Source organism: Eretmochelys imbricata, chromosome 2 (genome assembly GCF_965152235.1).
Source record: "Eretmochelys imbricata isolate rEreImb1 chromosome 2, rEreImb1.hap1, whole genome shotgun sequence".
NCBI classification, from domain to species: domain Eukaryota; kingdom Metazoa; phylum Chordata; order Testudines; family Cheloniidae; genus Eretmochelys; species Eretmochelys imbricata.
The window spans coordinates 29,210,805-29,234,492 of record NC_135573.1 but is presented as its reverse complement, the minus strand read 5'-3'; the positions used below and the strand labels follow the sequence as shown (position 1 = coordinate 29,234,492).

The following is a 23,688-nucleotide window of genomic DNA, read 5'->3' as shown; positions in this document are numbered from 1 at the left end:
CTCCCCTGCATCAGAGATTGTGATGTGGGCAGTCATGCCTAGCAGTGAGGGCAGGAGTCAGTTGCTACCATAGGAGCCCAGGGTCAGAGGCCAGAGCAAAGGGTCAAAGTTCCCTAAAGTGAGGCAAGGCTGGGAACAAAAAGGCAGAGGAGCTATCACAGCCCTAGGCAAATACTTTGAGAAGTCACCAAATGAACAGGGTGCTGTTGGGTTTCAGAGCTGCAGCCAATCAGGCAGCCAGCTCCGCTCATTAGGTCACCCGGAGACTTGCTCTTTTGTAGGCCCTGATTCCTGACACCCTGAGCAATATTGTTGTATGCCTGGTGAAATCTCAGAGAGCATATCTCCAATTTAACCGAGCTGGGCTTGGTCTATTTTCCCTTTCAAAGAATGATAGGTAGGAGTGTGACAGAGTGCTAGCTGTACCACCCTGCTCATTGAAGTTGCTGAAGCACAGAAAAGACTGTAGGCTTAATTGGAGCCAATCAGCCTGTTTCCAGTGGAGAGTACAGACACTTGGCGGTAACGGCTGGGGCAATGAGACAATTTGCTCAGTAACTGGGTGTATGTCTACACCACTGTTCCCTCTAAGTTGTGCGCGTGTGCGTGTGCACATAGATCCTAAACCCCATGCACACGGCAAAACACCACGTGCACAAAAAATTTGCACAGAAGCACAAAAATTTACACAGAAGAAATTTTTTGCACACACGGCCTGTCAAAAATTAGAGGGAACATTGGTCTACACTACAATTAAAAACCCATGGCTGGCCTGTGGCAGCTGACATGGGCTTGGGCTAAGAGGCTGTTTAATTGCAATGAAGATATTTGGGCTCCAGGTTCAGCCCAAGCTCTGGGACCCACCCACCTTCCAGGGTCTGAGAGCCGAGGCTCCATCCTGAGCCTGAAAATCTACACAGCAATTAAACAGCCCCTTAGGCAGAGCCGAAGGGGCCTGAGTCAGCTAGCATGGGCCAGCCACAAGTGTCTAATTGCACGTGTAGACATACTCTTGAAGGCTGTATAATTGGGAGGAACAGGAAGCAAGGGGAAGCTCAGAGGGTGAGCTGAGCAGAGGATAGAAGCTGTGTGGAAGGTGCCTCCTGCTGTATACCTGTGCTGCTCTGTTCTGTGCTGTTTAGAAACAGAATAGTGTACATGGTGGAAAAGAAACAGACTGTGTGTTTGTGACTGAGAGACTGTGAAAACAGGCGAGGAACCACTGCACAGCTAAAGAAGTTCCCTGTGATAAGGACGATTTGCAAAGGAGTTATACATGATTAGAGTGATGGGCAAAGTGAATTCTTTCACCAGCCAAAATGCTGCCACTGAAATCATTTACTGCCTGCCCACTTCTCTATATCCAACCCTTTCTTCAGGCTCTTTAATTACTCATTACTGCCTGTACTACTCCTTGTTCTCACCTTCAAGATCTTACTCAACTTCACCCCAAGTACCTCTCTATTCTTGTCTCTTTCTACTACCTGCTCTCCCTCATGGTCTATGCTCTGCCATAGTCAGGTCTTACCAGTTCTCTTTATGTCCAGCTACAACTTATATTTACACATCTTCTTCCATACTGCCCGGGGCAGTTGCCAGGTGTCCGGTTTTCAACCGGAACACCCAGTCGAAAAGGGATCCTCCCCAGCCCGGTGAAAATGAGCAAGTGAGTGAGGGTGGGTGGAGAGCAAGTGACGGCGGGAGGGGGGATGGAGTGAGTGGGGTGGGGCCTCAGAGAAGGAGCAAGGCAAGGCTGTTCATTTTTGTGTGATTAGAAAGTTGGCAACCCTAACTGCCCCATATATCTGCAACACATTCCTTGACCTGATATGACAAGCCTCCATCTGCCTTTTTGAAACCCATACCCACTCCCACGGTCTACTAAAAACAATGTGCACGTTACTCAGCAAATGATGGAACTAACATGATGTGTGCTTAACTTCTCCATTATATAACTTCACATTTTATTAGTTCCTTCTCATCTTCCTTGTTTGCTTCTGGTCTGTTTAGATTGTAAGATCTTTAGCAGGGACTTTGCCTTCATACCTGTCAGATGCAGTATAACAAGCAGTCTGTTCCATGACTGCTTAGTCTACACCATAAATTAGGGGACTCTATGTGGTGATAGTAAGCAGCACAGATTGCATTAAGTTAGTTTGGGAGCTACAAAGTTAAGGGAGAACTACAGGACCTAAGTTCAGAAGCCTGCTTAAAGAATCTCCTTTCTCTTCATTGCAGCTTTTCTCTATCACATGGTAGAATCACCAGTGTTTGTAAAGCACCAATCACACTGTTGGTATTATACAAGTAATACATAGTAATACCAGTATGATATCAATTTACAGTAAGGGATTACTATTTGGTCATTAGCCTGATGATTACAGGACACCCTAATTCAAGATGGCAGTTGGTATAAAAGAAACTGGACATAAGCTCAAAACAAAGTTAATCCACAGGTAATTGGAATTTAGATCATTAAAGGTAATATGCACAAACACTACAAAACAGATGGAGTTAGCATGCCTGGACTGTTTAAATAACTGACTATGCTTTGCCTGGTTTTTCCACACATATGGCCCTATGGCCATACCAATGTGCATTAGGTATGAAAGAAGGTACAGAGCATATTGCGGTGTTAACGACTGGGAACTGGAGTTTTAAAAAATCAGATGTGCTGGCTTAGAACAAGGAACAAGCTTCAAACACCAGAATAACCTGCAACACTGTTCCAGGAGCCAATGCGCAGGCCATCTATAGTTTTGTTTCCTTCACTAGGACAAAATCCAATCTGGTGGATAGCACCACATTTAGTTAATATTGTTAGAGTTGAGTGAGACCTATTTCTTATGAGCCAAGAGTCACCCTGGGTGAATTTGGCAGGTCTACTATGCCAACAAGCTGCTAAAATGGGCAAATTTTGGAAAACGAGTGAACCATAACCGGGTCAGTTAACACTGTGGAGACTGACATTGAAGTATAAGCAGAGTTCTTGAAAATGTCATGGACACTTTTAGTTTGATGGGGGCACCTGTCTGATGGGACGGTAGATATAATTGTAATGTCTTTCCTTACATTTCCATAGGGGCTGTCTCAATTCACTGTTTAAAATCCTGTCTTTCCAGCCTGGAAAACATTTGCCTGGAAGAAGTGTTAAAGTATAGTTTGCCTATGCCTGAGGTAACTATACTGTGAAAAAGGAGGTGGCAGTGGGGGGACCAGGGCCACAACATATGAAGTGAATCCAGTTTTAGACTAATCAGGGTACATTCTGTAGCTGGGAGAATGCTTCCCAGCTCAGGTAGACAGACATGCTGGCTCTGCTCCAGCTAGCACGTTACAACTAGCTGTGTATCCGTTGGTAGCTCAGGAGGTACTTTGGGCTAGCTGCCAACATATATGGCCAAGCATAGTGCATGTGTGTCTACTCAAGCTGGGAAGCACACTCCCAGCTGCAGTGTAGAAGCATCCTTACATGGAACTAGAAAGGGGAAGAAGCCAAACCTGTGTGTAATACACTTTCCTTCTTTCCCCCAACACTGGCTCAAGTCTCCCACCTGTTTCTTACCTTTAAGTTCCACCTGGCTCCTTGATATCCCCCCATCTCAGTTGCTGACTTCGCTTTTCCCCATGCTTACCCTCACCCTCTTGCACTGGCTCCTTCTCCTCAAGGTGAAAACACTCTCTAGTCTTGCTCACCCGCAAAAGCCTTGATCCCGTGTGCCTGTTCAATTAATGACCCAATATATGCCTCTTAGCGTCATCTCAAACTCATCAAGAGTTCTTTGCAATCATTTACCCGAGTTCTCCTTTTCCAGTTGTATCCTTCACCTCTCCACCACAATCTAGCTTCCAACCTCCCTGCTCCACTAAAACCACTATCATTAAGGCCTCTAATATCTACTTACTGGAAAAATCCCAGGGACTGTACTTGATCCTCATCACTCTGAAACTCTCTACTAGTCAGATACCTTTCATTACTTCCTCCTTTTTTACATATCATTCTCCATGGTCTTTTAGAGTGTTGGATGACAACACCCAGATCTACCTCTCCATTCCTGACCTGGCTTCTTTAACTCAGTCCCTCTAGTCAGTCTGCCTCTTTGACACTTCTTCCTGGAAGTCTCACTGACAAAACGGAATATGGCCAAAAATGAATTACTGATACATCTCCAAAAGCTCTCTACTTCCTAGCCCTGCAATCTCTATCACGCTTCACAACATGACCATCTTTCCCATTGTGTTGGCCTGTATTCTGAGATCATCTTTGACTCCTCCTATGATACCCCTTACATCCTGGCAGTGTCCAAATAGGGCTGCTGTTTTCTCCATGTTCTAAAACTCAGATCTTTTATTTCCATCTAGGACTGCTAAACTTCCTGTCTTGATTTCTGTAACCACCATCTTTCCAGCTTCCCAGATAGCCACATTGTGCCATCCAATCCATTATACAAATCTTCCTGCCCAGAAGTTGGACCATGTCAGATCCTGATTCAAACCATTTCACTGGTTCAGTGGGAGTTGCAAATGGTTGGACCAGGGCCTAAAAGTGGAACAGTGTACACTCCTAGTATCTAGAGCTGAAGGCCGCAGGTATGCAGGACAGCATTACCAGTTGCAGACCATGTGACCTGGGGGCTCTGGTGCACTGGCAGGAACAGTACATCAGAAAAGCACTAGGTTGGAATCTTGTTCAGGATGCAGCATAGATGTACCAGGGAAAGGAACAAGGCATCCTTTTGAGTCCTATCCCTCACCCTTCAATGTATCTGTAGTATACAGGCATGGTTTCCCTTAAATTTATTTTAGCTAACATACAAGTAGCTGGCCTTAGTTACTGAATAACTGCTTAATACCTCATGTATAGTTTAAAGTATTTTTGATAAACATTTATGGTGCAAGATAAAAGGATCCCAAAAAAAGCACAAGGAGCCTTGATCTCTTGCACCCATGCTCCAAGGTCAGCCACTGGGGACAGACTTCATGAATGGTGCTAGCTATAACAAAGGAGTGGAGGAAGGTGGACCATAACCTATTCTCACCACATGAAAAACTGGATTAAAATGATAGTCTTCTCATTAGTTAACAGTATTATTCAAATATTCATTTTGGGTTACACACACACACACACACACACACACACACACAATGTTGATTATTATACAAAGAGAAAATCTGTCTGAATATGGTTGAGATGCAGGCCCATCATGTGATTCCAAAAACTGTGTTCAAATATTTAAATTGTTTTACTGCTTTACCAGATAAGAAAAGTCTCATTTAACATTCAATATTATACCTGAAAACAATTATGCTTGACAATCTGGAAAAGTATTGCAAAATTACCTTCTGATTACAGTTTTTAGGCTCCAAGCTATTGAAAATCCATTTTGTTCTGAGATAAAATGGAAAACAGTAACTTATGGAAAAGATTTTTTTTTAAAGCTCTTTGTCAATTCTGTTTAAATCAAGGTTTATGTGTAATCCAACCTCAAATATATTAAAGGTAAGCTTCTCATCTGTATATACATTTCAAAGCTTTTAACAATAAATTCTAAGGCCCTGATTCTGCGAAGACTTATGCACGTGAATTCAATGGGAGTACTCACTTGGGGCCTAAACCTACAAAGTTGCAGACCAACTTGCATGTATCATAATACCAACAATTTCAAAGGTGGGCGTCTAGAGGAAGCAGCAAAATTCACATTCAGGCACATAGGTGGCCTGATTTCGTAGGTGCTGAGTACCTGCAGATCCCATTAAAATAAAATGTTAAAATCATCCCCTTCCTTCAGTTATAATAGTACAACTAAATAATGAGGTGATGACTGCCATCTTAGCTGCGATGAGGTAGTGGAGGACCTACAAAGATAAAAACACAAGCCTTTACAGACTGAGATAAAAGACTAAACCCTATAGCTGGCAGTTGCAACAGGCTCTCATCTTCGGTGGATTATGCACAGAAGGGAACACCTAACATTCACTCACCAGTGGGTTATAATGATGCAACGTCTGAAGGTTAGAACTTACTGAAGGCACCTACCTATAAATATTTATGCTGGTAACCATGATCACCCAAAGGTGAGTAGTGTCCCCAGCTGCTGACCCTAATAATACAAATAATACCCTAATAATACAAATATTCAATCCTAAATTTTCCCACTGACAATTTTTAAATTTAGCAATAATGGACAATAGAGATTAAGGCCAAACATTTTGAACTCAGCTACAAGAAGTTAAGCAGTTCAGTCTGAATTTAAGCACCTAAATAGATGACCTGAATATTTCAAAATTGACCATCTTTTTGTACAGTGCCGAGCAGAATGGGGCACTAGTCTGTGAGTTGGGCTCATAGGTACTACTGCAGTACAAATAAATAAATAATGGGAAATGTGTGGGCATTGTCATGAGATCTGGCAGGAAGCATCTCTGAGTTGTTTGTGAAAGCATAAGCTAGAAAACATTTTTTTTAATTTGGAAGCCTGGAGGCCTAGATGGAAAGGTTTAGGGTCTCTAAAATAATAAAAAACATGAAAAGGGGATTGCATATAGTAGTAGCTGAACACTAGTGCTGCACATTGGTGTGACAGTTGGGCCAAGTAATCCACCATCTGTGCAGTCTCCTCATAAAACTGATGAAATTTTTCCATGCAAATTAGCTGTAGCATAAACATGGTGACCGGCTGAGTAACTTCTGAAATTACAGTGATCTAAGAATCTTGGCATGACATAGATACATGCCTTACTGTAGCTCTACATGGCATAGGTGTTATTTTCTAAATTCAAAATGGCTGAGAATTTAAAAACTAGATGATTACAGACTGAATCTCAGTGATTACTGAACCTGATGATATTCTGATTAAAAAGGGCCCTCAACCATGCTCCCATGCCAACATCACTTCCCACTGACTTTCTAGGCAGGGTGGCACACAGAGTGATAATCCTAAACTCTTATTATATAGATTTTAAGTATTTTAGGAATTTATCAAGCCAAAAACTTTTACTACTTAGGATAGTTAGCAACCTCAGAACCCTCTCCTGATTCATCAGAGAAAATGGAAGAGAATAATCAAAAAGGTCAGAAATTGACAATGCTTCAGGAGATGAATACTATATGTGGTATACTGAAAACTTTAAAATGTAATACTGGCATAAATATAAAGGGAAGGGTAACCACCTTTCTGTATACAGAACTATAAAATCCCTCCTGGTCAGAGGCAAAACCCTTTCACCTGTAAGGCCTTCTTGAACAAGAGGGTACCAATCTGCTGGATTGCTGTAAATAATGGATGAGAAAATTTCTAAATTTAGGTAGGGATGATGGAGAAAAGCATATAGGATTAATGGAAAAGGCTCGATCACTGATGAGGAAGAAGCCAGGGAACTGACTGTAACACTTGTTGGTTTCTTTGCTAAAGAACAAAATGTAATATCAGAAGCTGCAGCATGAAGTGAATTATTATTTTTACAGATGCTGGAAATTGAACCCAGGCCAACAGGAGAGACAACAATTTGCTAATGTATACTTCAATGTAACATGCAGCAAAAATAGAGTTATAGAAATGTGAATTAATTCTCACCCCACAAATAGTATATATCAAATCATTGGACATCTCTTAGCATCTTCTGATACTTTGCACTTCTATAACATCTTTTATCCGATGATCCTAAATCCTAAAATAACTTGCTTATATAATAGGAGTAGCACAAAGCTACACTGTCACTCATGGAGAGACAGGACGCATCCTTTAGGATGGTGCAGCATGCACCCATATTCTGGGTCTGGAGGGAGGGTATGTTAGGAAATGTACATGTATCTTTTCAGCCCCTCACCTCCACCCCAAGACAATAGAAAGGATAAGTCCTTGTGTTTAGGAGACTGCAGGAGCTGACACTGTGAAAGTAGAAAAGGTTCCTTGCATACAACCACCCCCAAACCTTGCACATCCAGACAAGGGTGAATCCCTACAATCTGGCCCTAACTAATTACACCTCATCATAATGCCACAGTGAATTAATTAAAGGATATAAAGGAATTATTTTGCCTACCACCTAAATGCAACTGCCTCTGATGTGAAACCAGAATGGCATAACAGTTTAGGACAGGATGCGTATTAGTGTGCATCCTCAGAAGAAACACAAACACAGCTGAAAACACTGAAGAAAACTAACAAATATTTTTCTCTTTGACGTATCACATGTATATGAGTAGGTTTGGCAGAATTTGTTGTTTTGTTTAAAAAAATCAATGAATAATATCAGTGTCTATTTTAAAGCATTTTTTCCATTTTCATCTATTTAAATTTTCACAGTTTGGGGAAATTATGGGGAGTACTAATTATTTAATGAAAGTTGACATATAAGATTCAAAAAGTTAACGTTTTATAACCATTAAAACACAAATTGTCAACATCACATGTCAAAATATAGAGAATACATTTCTTAAATCAAACTCTAATAAGTTCTAAAGCAGCATTTTTCTTACTTTGCCTGTATGTAAATTTCTGTTATTATCAATGGAAATAATTTTTGTTGGTTTGTGTTTATAGTGAAATCCTTCCAACTCTATATATGAATGGTTGACTTCCGTGCCCATTCTCTTCTCCTGCGGGGGCGCTCTTCACAAGTCAAGAACCATTGGACTAAACAACCATGCCTGTGAAGCTTTACCACAAGCTTTTGCTTACATTCCACTGCTTTTGAAGCAGGCCACTACCACAACTTTCTTCTGGCTGGGAGCGTGGATCACACTGCTCATTAGGTTCACTGCTAAGCAATACTCTCCCTTTCCTCTATTACTGGGCCATGAAAATTAGTCATTTTTGGCAGACTTTCTAGGAAGCTTGAAGCTCTGACCTGGAAAAATCAATTCTCCTTTCCTTTCATGAGAGTAGTTGAGAGAGAAAGTTAAAACATATCTATCTCTGGTCTGCATTAGGGCCCTATCACCTTGGTGCCTAGTCACTGCACAATATTAGGAAATACCAAATTATATAACAAAAGTGGCACAATTTCTGTACATTTCCATGCATTGGGGTGTCCTAAGTATAAAACAATGGTAAATTTTAACGTGATTTAAGGTTTCACTGACTTTTTTTTTATGGTTAGAGTCTGACGTTTTTGGAACAACCAACAACAGCACACAGGTAAGTGCACCTCTTTTGTGAATCTACTACTTTCATAGGTTGATTTTAAATCTCATTTTATGACAGCTATGAAGTGTCTATAATATATAAACAACAAGCAAATAAATAGAGGACATACAGCTCCCTGAAAAATAAAATAACCCCATAGCACTAAATAACATACTGCTGTGAAACACAATCTACAAAAGAAAAATCATTTCACCCTGTACTGAAGCTTGGAGAAAGATAGAAGCATTTGTAACATTATTTTAAGAGTACTGGCAACCAGAACAGCAGGAATGATTTGACAGTTTTTCCTTAATAGGATTTAAGTACCAGAAATCTCATCATTCAACTCTGAGAAATAATTACAAGGTAACTGTTTATAGTAGATTTGTCAGGGGTAAATCAGCAATAACGTGGGTTCTCCTTAAAGGTACAGTCCACACCGAGAATCTTTGGGAATATAGCAGGCATGTGATTACCTACTCTGTAAAGTTTTTGACTGATCCAAGCTTCCCTTTTCCTCTACCTTTAAGTGCTCTAAGTACCTGAGCACAATGCAAAACGGCTGTTTGAACAGTTGCATCTTGCATCTGCTATGGCTCATATAGAGGAAGAAGAACTTCAAAAATCTGGAAGTCAGAGAGGGAAGGTAACAAAGCATTGTTCCCCATGATGGATGGAAATGGAGATTTTGTAGGCCATCATAAAGGTTATCCATGAGAAGGGAACACAGACCTATGAGAGGTCGTAAGGTGAGGGCCTAGCTAATACAACAAATGATGCCTCAATTATACTTTTGTAACCCCACTGAAGACAGTGGTTGACAGGTGTAAATGAAAATGTAATTTCACCTGCAGCAGTTTTATTGCTGCTGGTGATAAATGAAAAAAATGCAGTCTGGCTTTCAAAGCCTAGGTTGACTACACAGGACTTGTGGTTAGAAAAACACCTTTTAATATGTAAATTGAGTACATTTGGTATGGAATCAGGGAGACACAATGAATGCAGAACCCAATTTTGCTAATTTACAGATACCTCTCAGATGTTTTTAAAAGACTTTGTGAAATAGCTTTACAAGCTTTAGGTGAGGTTTTTCAGGAGTGGGTGGGTGAGATTCTGTGGCCTGCGTCGTGAAGGAGGTCAGACTAGATGATCATAATGGTCCCTTCTGACCTTAGTAGCTATGAATTTTAGCCCCTTGTCTTGGAGTGAGCGCTGTGGGAGTGGATCCCTGTGCCCTGTGCCTTATTGAAGACAACAGGCCTCTGCAGGGGCAGAGTAGTATACATATATACATAAATTCTGTACACCTCGGTAAAAACAACTGCACTGATAATTAGAGTGCATGACTTTGACACTTTGTCCAATTGTGTGTGTTTTAAAAAAGGGTGGATGAATTAGCTTGGCTAGAATCTGAAAAATACTTGAAGTATCACCGAAAATCTAAAGAAAATCTAAATTGAGAGGTTTTCTTATTTGTTTTTGTTTTTTTAAAAGTTTCAATAGATTTTTCTTAAATTATATTAACTTTCGTTTGGAAACCTTAGCTTTTCCTGGTACTGTCTGGAGTTAAAAGTGCTGAAGAACTGAAAGGAAAACTGTTTTCATGATATTTCCAGCCTCATTGGAAGCAGGAAGCACCATGAATCTTGCAAAAACAGGTTTCAAGCCCAATTCTATGTACACAAATGTTGGAAAAAGCATTTCATTAGATTTTATGTGAACTTCCCAACCTCTGGATCTTCTCTCCTTAGTGCTTTCAGTCATACACATAAAAATAGAAGATCCAGGAATTTGGGTCCCCTAAACATGTGAGTGTTGCATTTTACCAGATACAGGTAAAAAATTGGAACTTGGAATAGAATTTGTGACCAGGCTATATTATACAAGAGATTTATAGATTGTATTATATAAACAGAAAAGAATTCTGGGAGCTTGGCCAGATTTGTCTACTGATCCTGGAAATATTTCTTTGTGATTTGTGCCTTACCAGTAACACTAAATCCAAAGGCAACCCAATAGGATGAAAATCTGTCCATCTATCTGGAACACAATAATTATTTCTAATATAAGAGAGCAACAATTCAACAACTAGTAAATAATGACACTTCAGTGAGATTATACTATCTGAGAAATTACTTCAAATCCAGAATGCTATGTTTAAATATGAAACAGGGATTAAAATAAGCACTGTAAACTAAATGTGTGAGAAAACTACCAGGACCCAGACTGTCATCACTAAACTACAAAATGGCAGCTGAAGGTCTTGGCTGGGCCTCAAATAAGGCAATACTAAGAACTCCACATATTTCAGATAGCTATATATTTTGGAATATTGCAATGCAGAATTATTGCTTTCCCATGTTACAGGAATCTCACAGGCAACACCTCCAAGTACAGCTTTGATTGTGGTGGTCTTATTTTGCTGTTTTTCTTTATTAATAGCCAATAAATTGGAAAAAAAAAATGTCCAGAGACTTTTAAATCCCAATACATGAGCCAGGGTCCTGGATCAAAATATAGTGGACCCAAATAGGTTAAGAAAGATCAATGAATAAGATCAATGAGCTCTGTTTCTGTGAGTAAGCTACTTTTCACTGACAGTTTGTTCCAGCATAATTACTTGGAGGCCACTGACTGTATTATTATTCTGCAGACAAAAAAAAAAAAAATCTCCTCCATACAGCCTGTACTACATGTTGCATAGGCTCAAACTGATAAATACTGTCAGAAAGTTCAAATTTCACTTTAAAAGGAGGAATGAATTAATACTTGAAAGACAAGATTCAGTTTCCATAGAGGAATCAATTATCTTTCTTTGGTTTCAGTAAAGATATAGCCTTGAAGAATGTTAAAGCATCAAAGCAGAATTTCAGCAATGGAATTTATCTTTTACCTCCAGCAGCATTTCTGGCAATTACCTGTGCTCTTAGGGTAATAATTCAAAACCTTTAAAGGGTTTTCACTGCAGAGAAATTATTTTTGCTACTGTTGCCTTCCAAATTTAATAGGTTACTTTATATCTTAGTGTTTGCACAGTGCTATTTAGCATCTAAGTAGTATTCTTGTAATTCACATTTATATACAGGTAAACCCTAATTTTATGGATTAACTGCAAAAAAACCCCAAAGCTTTTGTAAAGCCAAAGATTTCATAAAATCTGGAGAAATAACAAGCCTAGTGAAAGGCTGGAGGCTCCAAAGTTGTTTTGAATTAAACAGTTTAATAAAAATGAGTTCATAAAACTGGAGTTTACCTGTAGTTTCTTCCATTTCAAAGTATCTCAGTGTGCTTTACAAAATATTATATATGCCCATAGAAGGGTAGGAAGTGAAATAAAATACTATATTCATTTGAAACTGTAGTGATATAATTAGGTACTATAAACAGAACATACTTTTCCAAATTAGAATTAGTCCAGGACTGCAGATCTAACACCTCCACTCTTACAAAAGTATGAAGGGATCTTTAAGATACACACTTGGCCAGGACATAGTTTTATATCATGTATGAAGGACTGGTGATGTATTAGCATGAAACCCCCTACTACTATGCTGCGGCATTCACGTCGTTGATCTAATCCTCAGGGCAAATAATTTAAATTGTTGCCTGCTATCATCCCATGACCTTTTTCAGCGTTGCAGTTCTTCAGGTTTCTCACTCCCATTCAATATATTTGCTTCAAATTAATTTTCCCAGATGAATTCATTTACATTTTTCAGGTGTAAATCTCACTTTGTTATATCTCTGTAATAGTGTTTGTAAATATGTAGTTCAAGGACATCTGAAAATATGATTCATATGTTATTTACTCCTCACTCCACATTTTTAAAGGAGACTTTTTAAAAGGCCAGACCTAAAATTCTGTACCTAGTGTTTTGTAACTGCCTGTTGTTTCAATCCTGAACTAGTGCCAAGATTTTTGCCATCTTGTTTAATTCCACGTTTGGTTATTTTAAGCAGAGACTCTGTGCTTCTCTTTTCTATTTCAGTACTTGTACCCTCAAAAAAAATGAATAAATAAAATAAAAGGTCACCCATGATCTTCATTACCAGTTTTGATCTCATGGCTAGTTGTAGATCCTTTGGGTCAAGTATGGCCCATTTCCACTTCTTCCGTTTCTGTTGCTCCTGTATTAATTGCATGCATCTGTGATGACATTCCCTTCATGAGCGTTATCCCTGAAAATTTATTCTATGCCCACTAGGTAATACTATCCCTCATTTAGAGTAATTTCTATTTCTTCTTGCCTATTTCCCCATATTCCCTTTTTGTGGCATCGTCTGGTTCAAGGGACTACACATGTCACCACTGAGAAAGATACTGCCCTAATCAATGCAAACACAGGGGACTATAGACATATTCACTTTGGGCTAGATCATCTGCTGACTTCAGTGGAACTATGACTATTTACACCAGCTGATGATCTGTTCCCTTGCCTATAAGAGGAAGTCCAAAATCATGTCAAAATGAATTCCTAAAAGGTCCTTGATGTTCTTGTTTGACAGCTCCTTTCTGTATTGGTGGAGATTCCTGCCCTCTCCTGGTGATGTGACACAGAATTTTGTATACTGCAAAATAGCAATATGCAGTCCAAATCCTTTCCTTTAAAATGACTTGGATGAAAGCTGGATTGTGGTAGTCAGTTGAGGATTCTCACCCAAATACATTAAATTGCCAATTAATGCACAAGTTGGAACTATATAACTCTTCAGATTACTATACTGCTCCATAGCCTGGCTAGAGCTCAAATAGCCCTAGTACTAGAAACAGCAAAGTATATCTAAACTTGGGAAATGTCACTGATCATTTGGAATTAGGCTCAAACATCCCTTTAAGGGCTTTGATATTGAAGAGAAGGTCAGCCTTTGTGGGCTGATGGGGTCTTACGTTTATTGTGAAAGTCATATTCTAATATGAACTATAAAAATGAATGGGATTGATTTTTTCAAACATACATCCATAATATTAAAATATGCATATAAGAATTTGTCTTTTTCCTAAAAAATAATTAGTCATCTTTATCTATCTGTTGTCCCTTGTCTTATTCTTAGATTATAAACTCTTTAGTACACATACCATCTTTTTGTTCTGTATTTGTACAGCACCTAGTGACTAGGACTACAACAGGGTCCTGGTCCATGAGCTCCCCCTAGGTTGTATGATAATACAAATAATAAATAATAATAACAATAATTCCAGCAGGTAAGAAAATATCTAAATATCTCTGCATTGTGGAAACCCACCATGAGGGCCATGTATGAATTTTGACAGATATGCACAATGGTTACTTGACATTCAGCTAATCATAACTTTGAAGAGAGTTTTGTTACATAGACATTTTCTTTATAAATGAAGAGTAAGACGACAAAGCTCTGGAACATTAATCCAATTAATTGTAGACAATGAAAGTATCTGAAAGTCATATTTAAAACATAACAGATACATTTTTGTGGCTGAGAAATACATACCACATTATTATTTTTGGGTCTGTCAATAATATCTATTTGGTGTAAGACTGTATATTTATAAATATTTATATTATTTTATAATACCATGCTTCCTGACTCTCATCTCATGTCAGTGTTGGTCAGGAGCAGCAACTGCAGTGAATTCAGTGGAGTTTCACCACTGCACAACTAATTTGAGTAAGTTCAGGATTGGGTATTATGTCTCTATGGACAGAGACAGAAGCGTGCGTGCACACACACACACACAGAGATTATTCCTCATCAGGATCAACTATATTTGTTCACATAACCTGTGACTGGGACTGTACATTTATGTGAAATGACCCTGATAATGGGAACCAAATATTGTGCTGAGATAATGACACCGAGATAATGAGAAAAGGCGAATATGCCAAGATATGATAGAAAGCAATGTCAGTGCAGTTCATACCGGTATATGTTTGTTTCCATTTTATTGTTTAAAAATTACAGATTTCAGAGGCAACTAAAATCTTTCAGCATAAATATAAACCACAAAATGAATTCTTCCCCCCTCCCATTTACACCATGCTGTTATCTCAATTGAAAATCCTTTTTCATCAAACTAAAAACACAAAATAAAAACTATTCTCATGTGTAATTTGGGGGGACTGTCATTACCATTTGTAGACTGTGGTACCATCTGAGTTCCTTAATCTAAGAACTGTGGGAACCTCAGCCATTCATGACTACTGAGCTAGGTTATTAGCTTTAAAATATCTCAACTGGAATTTAAAATGAAAAATGAAAAAAATGGGCTTAGTTATCAGATATATAAGTCATTGCTTTCTTTCAGACATACATTTTTTGGTATTGCAATTAAGGTTTTCGCTTTCTTTTCTTTTTGATTTTTAATTTAACAACCCAATGTGGGTTAAATTCAAGTCACTTAGGGCAAGATTGAGATTTAGCTTCAGCCCGGAGGAAGACGTGGCATGTGGCTGCTCCTGGGGAGGAACTGTTATTCCTGGAGTCTGTTCCTTCTTTGCTTCCAACTCATTAGTGGGGGAAAGTAATTTACTGCAGCCCTTTAGCTGGAGCAGCTTGCTTCCCTCCCCAGGCCATCTTAGCTCCACTGACTGGCACACTGGGGGTAGGTAGAGCTGTGATAGTGGGGTGGAGGATAGATTCTACTTCCCCTACTCTCACTTTCTCTCCTGCATGGCCATGTAGAGCTAGGATGCAAATCAACCTATAGGCATGGAGTGTGGCTTTATGGTTAGAACAGGAGCTCAGGGGAGCTAGGTTTTATTTATGACTCTGCCACTAAACCACTTACAAATCTGTGCCTCAGTTTATCCTTCTATAAAAGGCATATATTACTGTATAATCAATCCCCAGGAATGCTGAGAGGTTGAATTGATTTTCTGATTTTCAAAATGCTTTGAGATCCTCTGGATAAACGTACTGTATAGGCACAGAGTATTATTGATATTATATAAGCAGATCTGCTTCCTCTAGCAAAGCTTAGTATCCTGCCTCAATTTAGACCATCTCAGATGCATTTTTCCTACTCTCTGCCTTTATACCTGCCCTATAAATGCCAATCATTCAAAAATTAATCTGATTTACTTTACCAATGGGAATATATCAGTGATGTATAGTTAGCATAATTTTCCTCTCCAGCAGCTTCTGAATGCAGAAAATGGGAAAATATTTAATACTGAGCTGGATGCTCTAACTCAAATTTGACTCTTAGAACATTTTTGCATTATACAGATAGCTTGGAGCCTATATAAGGGAAGTAAATCCATTACACAATAAGAGAGAAAATACAATTTTTAGATAACCATGTTGGAAGGACAAGTATAGAATTCTAAGAACCATTTGGAGAGAATAAATTAATGACCTTTCCAGATTTAAAAATGCAATTTGACAAAGCATGGAAAATGAGCTTAATATACTGGATGATAATTAATCCAAAAGTCTAAAACACATCTTGCCCCCCACAAAATGTGCACCTCAGTCAGATGCTCAAGCACTCAGATTTGCTCTCACAACTGAACTGAAGGTGCAGAAATGCCTGTGGAAAAAGTAAGGGCATAATTAAGTTGAATGGCTCATTCAATGTCTTTTCTATTTTTTCCAAACATTTCTTCTAGACACAATAGCACAAAAATGGTTGATCTGGATATCTGATGTGCCTGCAAACTGAACACTATTAAGATATTACTCAGCAGACATTTTGGTGGGTTGGCTTTCAGTCCTATCGCTATTTAAATCATCATCATCATAATCATCATCATCCTCTCCACACCATAGGTGCATAAGGCAGAAGCCAAACAATAAAAATCATCCCTATCCTGGGCTTATTTTTTCAACCCTTTTATGTTTTGATGTTGTAATGCTACTTCAGCCATTAGTGCACTATGGACTGTGACTTTAGGTCACACTTTCCATCTCTTATCCCCAGGTTGCCAATGAAATACTTGTTTAAGTAGCCTATTATCGGGCATTCTTAAAAGATGTCCAAGAGACGTCCTTCTCTTCTTCCATACTATCTGTATTATGGAAGGTTGTCGTGCATAGTCTAGGATCTCCCCATTACTTACACACACACACACACACACACACACACACACAGTGAGAGAGAGAGAGAGAGAGAGAGAGAGAGAGAGCTGGCACACTAGCTTCTGCTATAGTTAAAGCTGTCTAAGTATTTCTATTCTAAGATTCTCCTATCAGGGAAGGGTTACGCACTTTCTGAAGGACAAAAAGCCTTCCTCAAAGTAGTTCTTATAACTGGGAAAAGATTAGATGAAAGTGAGTTAATTCCATGCTTCTGTAATTCCCTCTGTGTGGGATCTGTTCCACCTCCCTTCCTGAAGAGAGAGCCTCCAGGAATTTCTAAAACAGAAATAATTTCCCTACCAGAGGATATAGGAATAAATTAGTATCCCTTCAAATATTTGGTGCTCAGTGTGTTCTATATTCTGTCAGAAAATTCCCAACATGCTTTATTGGTAAGTGTGGATGTTTGGGACCCTACTGTGCTCAGGTGGTCTCTTCAGATTATTTTTGCATATAAAGAGCAAAAGATAATACTTAAACTGGCATTGACAGGAATTCAGCAAAGAATTTTTGCTCAGCCATCAGAGTTTTGCTTTTAATGGGAGGTGCAACCCTACTTCCTGCAATCTCCACAACTTCATATCATGGAATCCTGGGAAGGAACCTCAGGACATGTAAACCCTCTTCCTCATTTGGCTGGCTGCTTCATGTCAGAGCTCAGCTATGGAAAGCCTTCTTAGGACAGAAGAATTGCTTCCCATTAAAATGCTGAAGGGAACTTAATGAGCATCCTGTAACTTCCAGTATAAATTTCATGAGCCAAATTGCTATATATGATGAGAGGGCAGGGTTGATACCACAACTTTGCTGTTGGAAAGTGGACTCACAATGTCAGATTAAATAAATAAATAAACCATCCTCTCTTGAATGCGGTGAAGGCTCTTTTGCTTCTGATCCTTGGATGCTTGTATAGTTTAAAGGGTGGTGTATTTCCATTGGATACTGACCCTTTGCTTGTCCATATTCCAATGCTTCTCCAACCTGGATGAATGTTTATATCTGTAACTACCAATTCCATATTATTTGTATTTCTTTCCTTGTTACCCTTTACATCTAAATTAGACTCCCTTATCTAGTGTGGCAGACCACCACTTAGCCTTTTTGCAGCATTTACAGGTTCAAAGCTCAGCTCTCCGTGACTCTACTTGCAACTGTGAATACTGAGTCCTGGGCTTTCAAATTAAGCACCCATAAAATAAGGACTACAACATCTGAAAAGTTTAGTTTAAGACCAGATTTTAAAATATTTATACATTGCTCCATTCAGTAAGTAATTTAGACAGATAAGTCCTCTTTTCAGAAGCAATGTAGGCATTGATTTCAATGAGAGATTATTTTCTTAAGTATTTTTGAAAATCCCACTAGTTGCCTATTTGCATCTTTAGGTGCCTAAATTCCTTTAAAAATCTGGCACTGAAGCCTGTCTGTAATTCTGAGCCGAACTCTGGAAGAGGCAGGGACAGAATCTAATTCTCCAGAATGGTCATCCTTCCTCTTCCTGCAGTCCCTTGCCTCATTCACTACACACCTTCCAACCTCTGCAGAAAATGAAGTGGTGTTCTACAGACAACTATGTCATTAACTGCACAATCCTGATTCATGCCTTTTGTTCCATCCAACCAGTGCACTGAATGAAGCAGGGGTCCTGTGGAAAAAAATATCATGGAATCACAAGGCCTGTATCAAGGATTGCCAGGTGTCCGTTTTTCGACTGGAATGCCTGGTTCAAAAGAGACTCTGGTGGCTTCAGTCAGCACCACTGACTGGGCCATTAAACGTCTGGTCAGTGGTGTGGCAGGGCTAAGGCAGGCTCCCTGACTGCCTTGGCTCTGTGTGGCTCCCAGAAGTAGTGAGATGTCCCCCGTCCAGGTCCTACACGTAGATTCAGCCAGGGGGCTCCGCACGCTGCCCCTCGCCCCAGGCACCACCTCCACAGCTCCCATTGGCCGAGACCCATGCCCAATGGGAGTTGAAGGGGTGGCACCTGCGGACAGGGCAGTGCGCAACGCTGCCTGGCTGCACCTCCGCGTAGAAGCCGGAGGGGGGAAATGCTGCTGCTTCCGGCAGTTGCCTGAGATAAGCGCCCCTGGAGCCTGCACCCCCTCCCATGCCTGAACCCCCTTCCTAAGTCCTGATCCCTTCCCATCTGCCGAATCCCACAGCCCCAGCCTGGAGTCCCCTCCTGCACCCCAAACCCCTCATCCCCAGCCCCACCCAGAGTCTGCACCCCCAGCTGGAACCCTCACCCACACCATGCACTCCAACCCCCGTCCCAGTCTGGAGTCCCCTCCTGCACTCTAAACCCTTCAGCCCCAAACCAGAGCCCTTTCTGCTCCCCAAACCCCTCATCCCCAGCCTGCATCCCCAGCCAGAGCCCTCACCCTCTCCCATATCCCAACCCACTGTCTCAATCTGGAGCCCCCTCCTGAACCCTGAACTCCTAATTTCTGGCCCCATCCCAGAGCCTGCACCCCCAGCCAGAGCCCTCAACCCCTTCCACACCCCAACCCCCGAGCCAACCCAGTGAAAATGAGCAAGTAAGTGAAGGTGGGGATAGTGAGTGATAGAGGGAGGTGGAATGGAGTGAGCAGGGCAGGCTCCCCAAAAAGGGGCAGGGCCTTTGAGAAGGGGTCTGCCTCAGAGAAGGGGCAGGGCAAGGGTGTTTGGTTTTGTGGGAGTAGAAAGCTGGCAACCCTAACTGTATCACAGTGCATGTGGACAAAGAGATTGAACTACGGTTGCATGGGTAACTTTAATTCTGGCATCACCTAACTTTTGAGTGCTTCAATATGTTGCAACCTTAACATATTAAATATATTGTCTGTATAATTACTAGGTTTCTGAAAAAGCAAACTGCAGAAACAGAAATTCCATGATGTGGAATCCTACTGACTACTGGCTTAGAACCTTTAGATCTCATCTATTCTGCAACTTGAGCTAACAGAGTAACTGCAGAGATAGCAGTAGTAGGTTGTTATTCTTCAGGTGGACCAGAACTAACCTAGGATGGGACACACACTTTGCTAGTGAGTTTCACCGGTATTTGCTGACAGCAGAGGAATGGTGAGACTCAGGAATCTTTTCCATTCTCTTCTTCTGCCCTAGCTTGACTCCTTCTGCCTGTGTACCCTCCAGCCTGTTCCTGTTCCAGTGGTGTCTCTACTTCTCCCACACAGCTACTTATTCTTGTTTTCTCTGACTCACTCTGTGCTCTTTGTTGAAGTCTCAGTCTCATTAGGATTTAGTTGACAAACTCTGAGCACAACTATACTGAACATATGCAAACTGAGATTTTTGCAAATGATATAATATAACACCTTTGGATTAAAAACAGTTTTTGTAAAATCTCTGGGAATTAAAATAAAATCATTTTCTTAACACTTTTTTTTCCCAATTAAAATTCATTTCCAAATTAAACAGCATTAGAATAAAAGTTTCCGTAATATAATTGCTTCTTTTATCTTGGAATAGAACAACCTTTTAAAATATAAACGTCAGAATACTATCCCTGATTACCAAATTGTTTAATTAATATAACCTTTACAGAATGACAATATTATATATAACTTTGACCTTATTTATTAGCCTTCAGTGAATTATTCCTACCCTCCTGCATTATGCTGCAGCTTGCAATTTCTACATTATCTCAGAAATAGAAGGCAATATGATGAAGCTCTTGTCATCTTTCACCATTAAAGTCAGTCTTATCAAAATTAATATGTCAAGGAAGCAGGCTTTATTTAAAAACTGGTCATGGATTATGCACAGTATAATTGACCACTTCACAACACAATAAACCCAAATTGTTATTAGTTTAACTAACATTTCTGGACTTTTAGTAAATCCAATAAATATTACATTATTTCAAGGAATGCCTAACAGCCTTGTGAAAATTTCAGGTAAAAATTTTCAGTAGGTTATTATGGATACCAGTTGGCAATTGGGTTTTGAAATGAAGCAATGAGTCTATTGTGCTACTGATTACTGGAGGTACTCATTTTCCAGCAGAAATCAAAACAGACTTGTAGAAACAAACCAACCAGCGCTCCCACCACTAAAAATGCTGAATCAGAGGAATCTGACGAAGCCTACTGGAATCTCCAAAAAACAAAAACAAAAAAACAAAAAGAACATTTGGTAACAAAAATATAGCACCTAAAAATGTGTAATGATGTCATTCCAGGAAACCTAAGCCACGATCCTGCATTTGCAATCTCCTGGTTATACCTTTGTATTCAGATGAAGCCCTGTTGATTTAAATGGGAATCCACCTAGATGAAAGGGCCCAACCACAAGGATCTGATTGCAGGATCACACTCCCAGGGAGAAAGATCATTCACTGAAATGACCTAAAAACGTGAATCCTTGGAATTTACCTGTGAATGATGAGAGACAGAGAATATCTGCCTACAAGAGTCTATTTCACAGGGATCCAAAATTGCTACAAATTATGTAGTCCATTCCTAGTGTGCTAAAAGTGACTGCAGGGTTGTTTGGTTTGTTTCTTCTTTGGTTAGATCCATTTACATTATGCTATGAATTTCACTGAGAAGCAGACAATGAAATTCAGCAACTGCTGGAGTGGAAAATACTTTGACTTTTTGCACTCCAACTAATCAAAATAAAAGGGAACAAAAATCATACATTTATCTGAAAAAGATCACCAGGAATTATTCATCAGGAATTCCCCAGAATTGGAAGAAATTCCTTCCTGACCTCTGGTACATACATACACACACACATTCACTGCATAATATTCCTTCTTAATGTAAAGGCCATTGGTAGGGAGTGATAAGACACTTATCAGTGAAACTCCCTAAGGATGAGGATTTAATCAAGGAAAGTCTCCACCAGAAATTGAGGGAAAGCAACAGGAAGCTCATTATAGGGTAATCACTCTTAGCAAACTCCCGCAAAGTTATATATTGGATAATTAAAGCATTTTACAAAGTGGTGAGAAACCTGTTAAAAAGAAGTGCCAAAGTCTACTATATCCAATATAAGCCTAGGTATTTGTCATATGGAACACAGATTCATATATTTTAATACAAGATGGAGCCATTGTGATCACCTAGTCTGACTTCCTGCACGATCCAGGCCAAAGAACCTCACCCAGTAATCTCTGCATTAAGCCCGTGATTTCTATTTGAGCTATAAGATATCTTTTAGAGAGACATACAGACTTGACTTAAAGTGACAGAGAATCCATCAAACACAATGTTAAGTTGTTTCAGTGGTGAATTATCTTCAGTATTAAAAATGTGTGCACTTTTTCTAGCCTGAATATTTTTTTTTTTTTGAAGTGGGGAGACCAGAATTGGACACAGAATTTCAGCAGTCTCACCAATGACATATATAGAGGTACTACCATCACCTTCTTCCTACTTGATATCCTCCTGCTTACACATTTGAGGATTATATTTGTGGTTTTAGCAACAACATTGCATGGGGATCTCATGTTCAACTGCTTATCTGCTATAACCCCTAAACCGTTTTTAGTGTCACAGCATTCTAGAATAGAGGCCCAATTTTGTTAGTGTGACCTACATTAATTTTTTCTAGATGTTTGTCCTGGCATTTATTAAAATAGATTTTGTTCAAGTAAGTATAGCTGCTGTGACAAGGTTGGGCCAGATGGCTACAGGAGTGTGATAGAAGGCAGATATATTAGCCCCAGGTTAAGTGGGGGTCCTGTTTATGTCCCATCTCAGCTGTTCCATGATTCTGTCTGGGATCAGTGTTAAACTAACCAGTTTATAGTTTACCTGGGTCATTCCATTTACCCAGTAAAATTCTGGCATGACTCTGGCTTTTTTCTTCCTACTCAATTTTTCTCCTGATTGTTTTCAGCTTTAGGAATGGGCTTTTTAAAGCAACAAATTACTGGCTGCCTTTATATTCTGTTGCACATAAATTAAATTAAGTCATAATCCCCTGCACCTGGGAAGCCATCTATTCTTAGGCCTGTGATCAATTCATCTTTATCTACCAGAATGAGGTCTAATATAGTATTACCCTGAGATGGATGCAATACACTTTGTGCTAGAAAGTTATCTATAGTTTTAGGAGCTCCAATAATGTTTAACTGGTGGTAGCATGAGACCTTGAGTATATGTCCCTCAGATTGAAATCTACATAAGGTGTTTCTCATGTTGAAACAAAATAGCTAAGAATAAAGGCCAAATCATGCTTGCTTTACTTCTGTCATCAATGGATCCATTTCCATGAGTAAAAGTAACAGACATGTAAGATGACAGAAAGTAAATATTTGTTTTCATTTTCTCCCTCTGAACTTCATTTAGTAGAGGTAGCTAATTGATAACTTGTGTGATAAATTGCTCCCACTGATAAGACTCCCATTAACTTTATTAGGTGCAGCATTGGACTCTTGAAGAACGGATATCTTCAAAAGAGTGTGACCAAATGCTTCATGAAGCAGATCTGAAGAAATGATGATTCTCAGCCAGTATAATTGTAATGTATGAATGACCAATAAAAATAA

The 23,688-nt window shown here is 39.6% G+C and overlaps 1 protein-coding gene across 3 annotated transcripts in view; it reads right to left on the bottom strand.

Annotated features, from left to right (window-relative positions):
• Positions 1-23,688, bottom strand: part of CSMD3 (CUB and Sushi multiple domains 3) — a 1,168,908-nt gene that overhangs the window by 876,464 nt on the left and 268,756 nt on the right. The gene's annotated exons all lie outside the window — the stretch shown is intronic.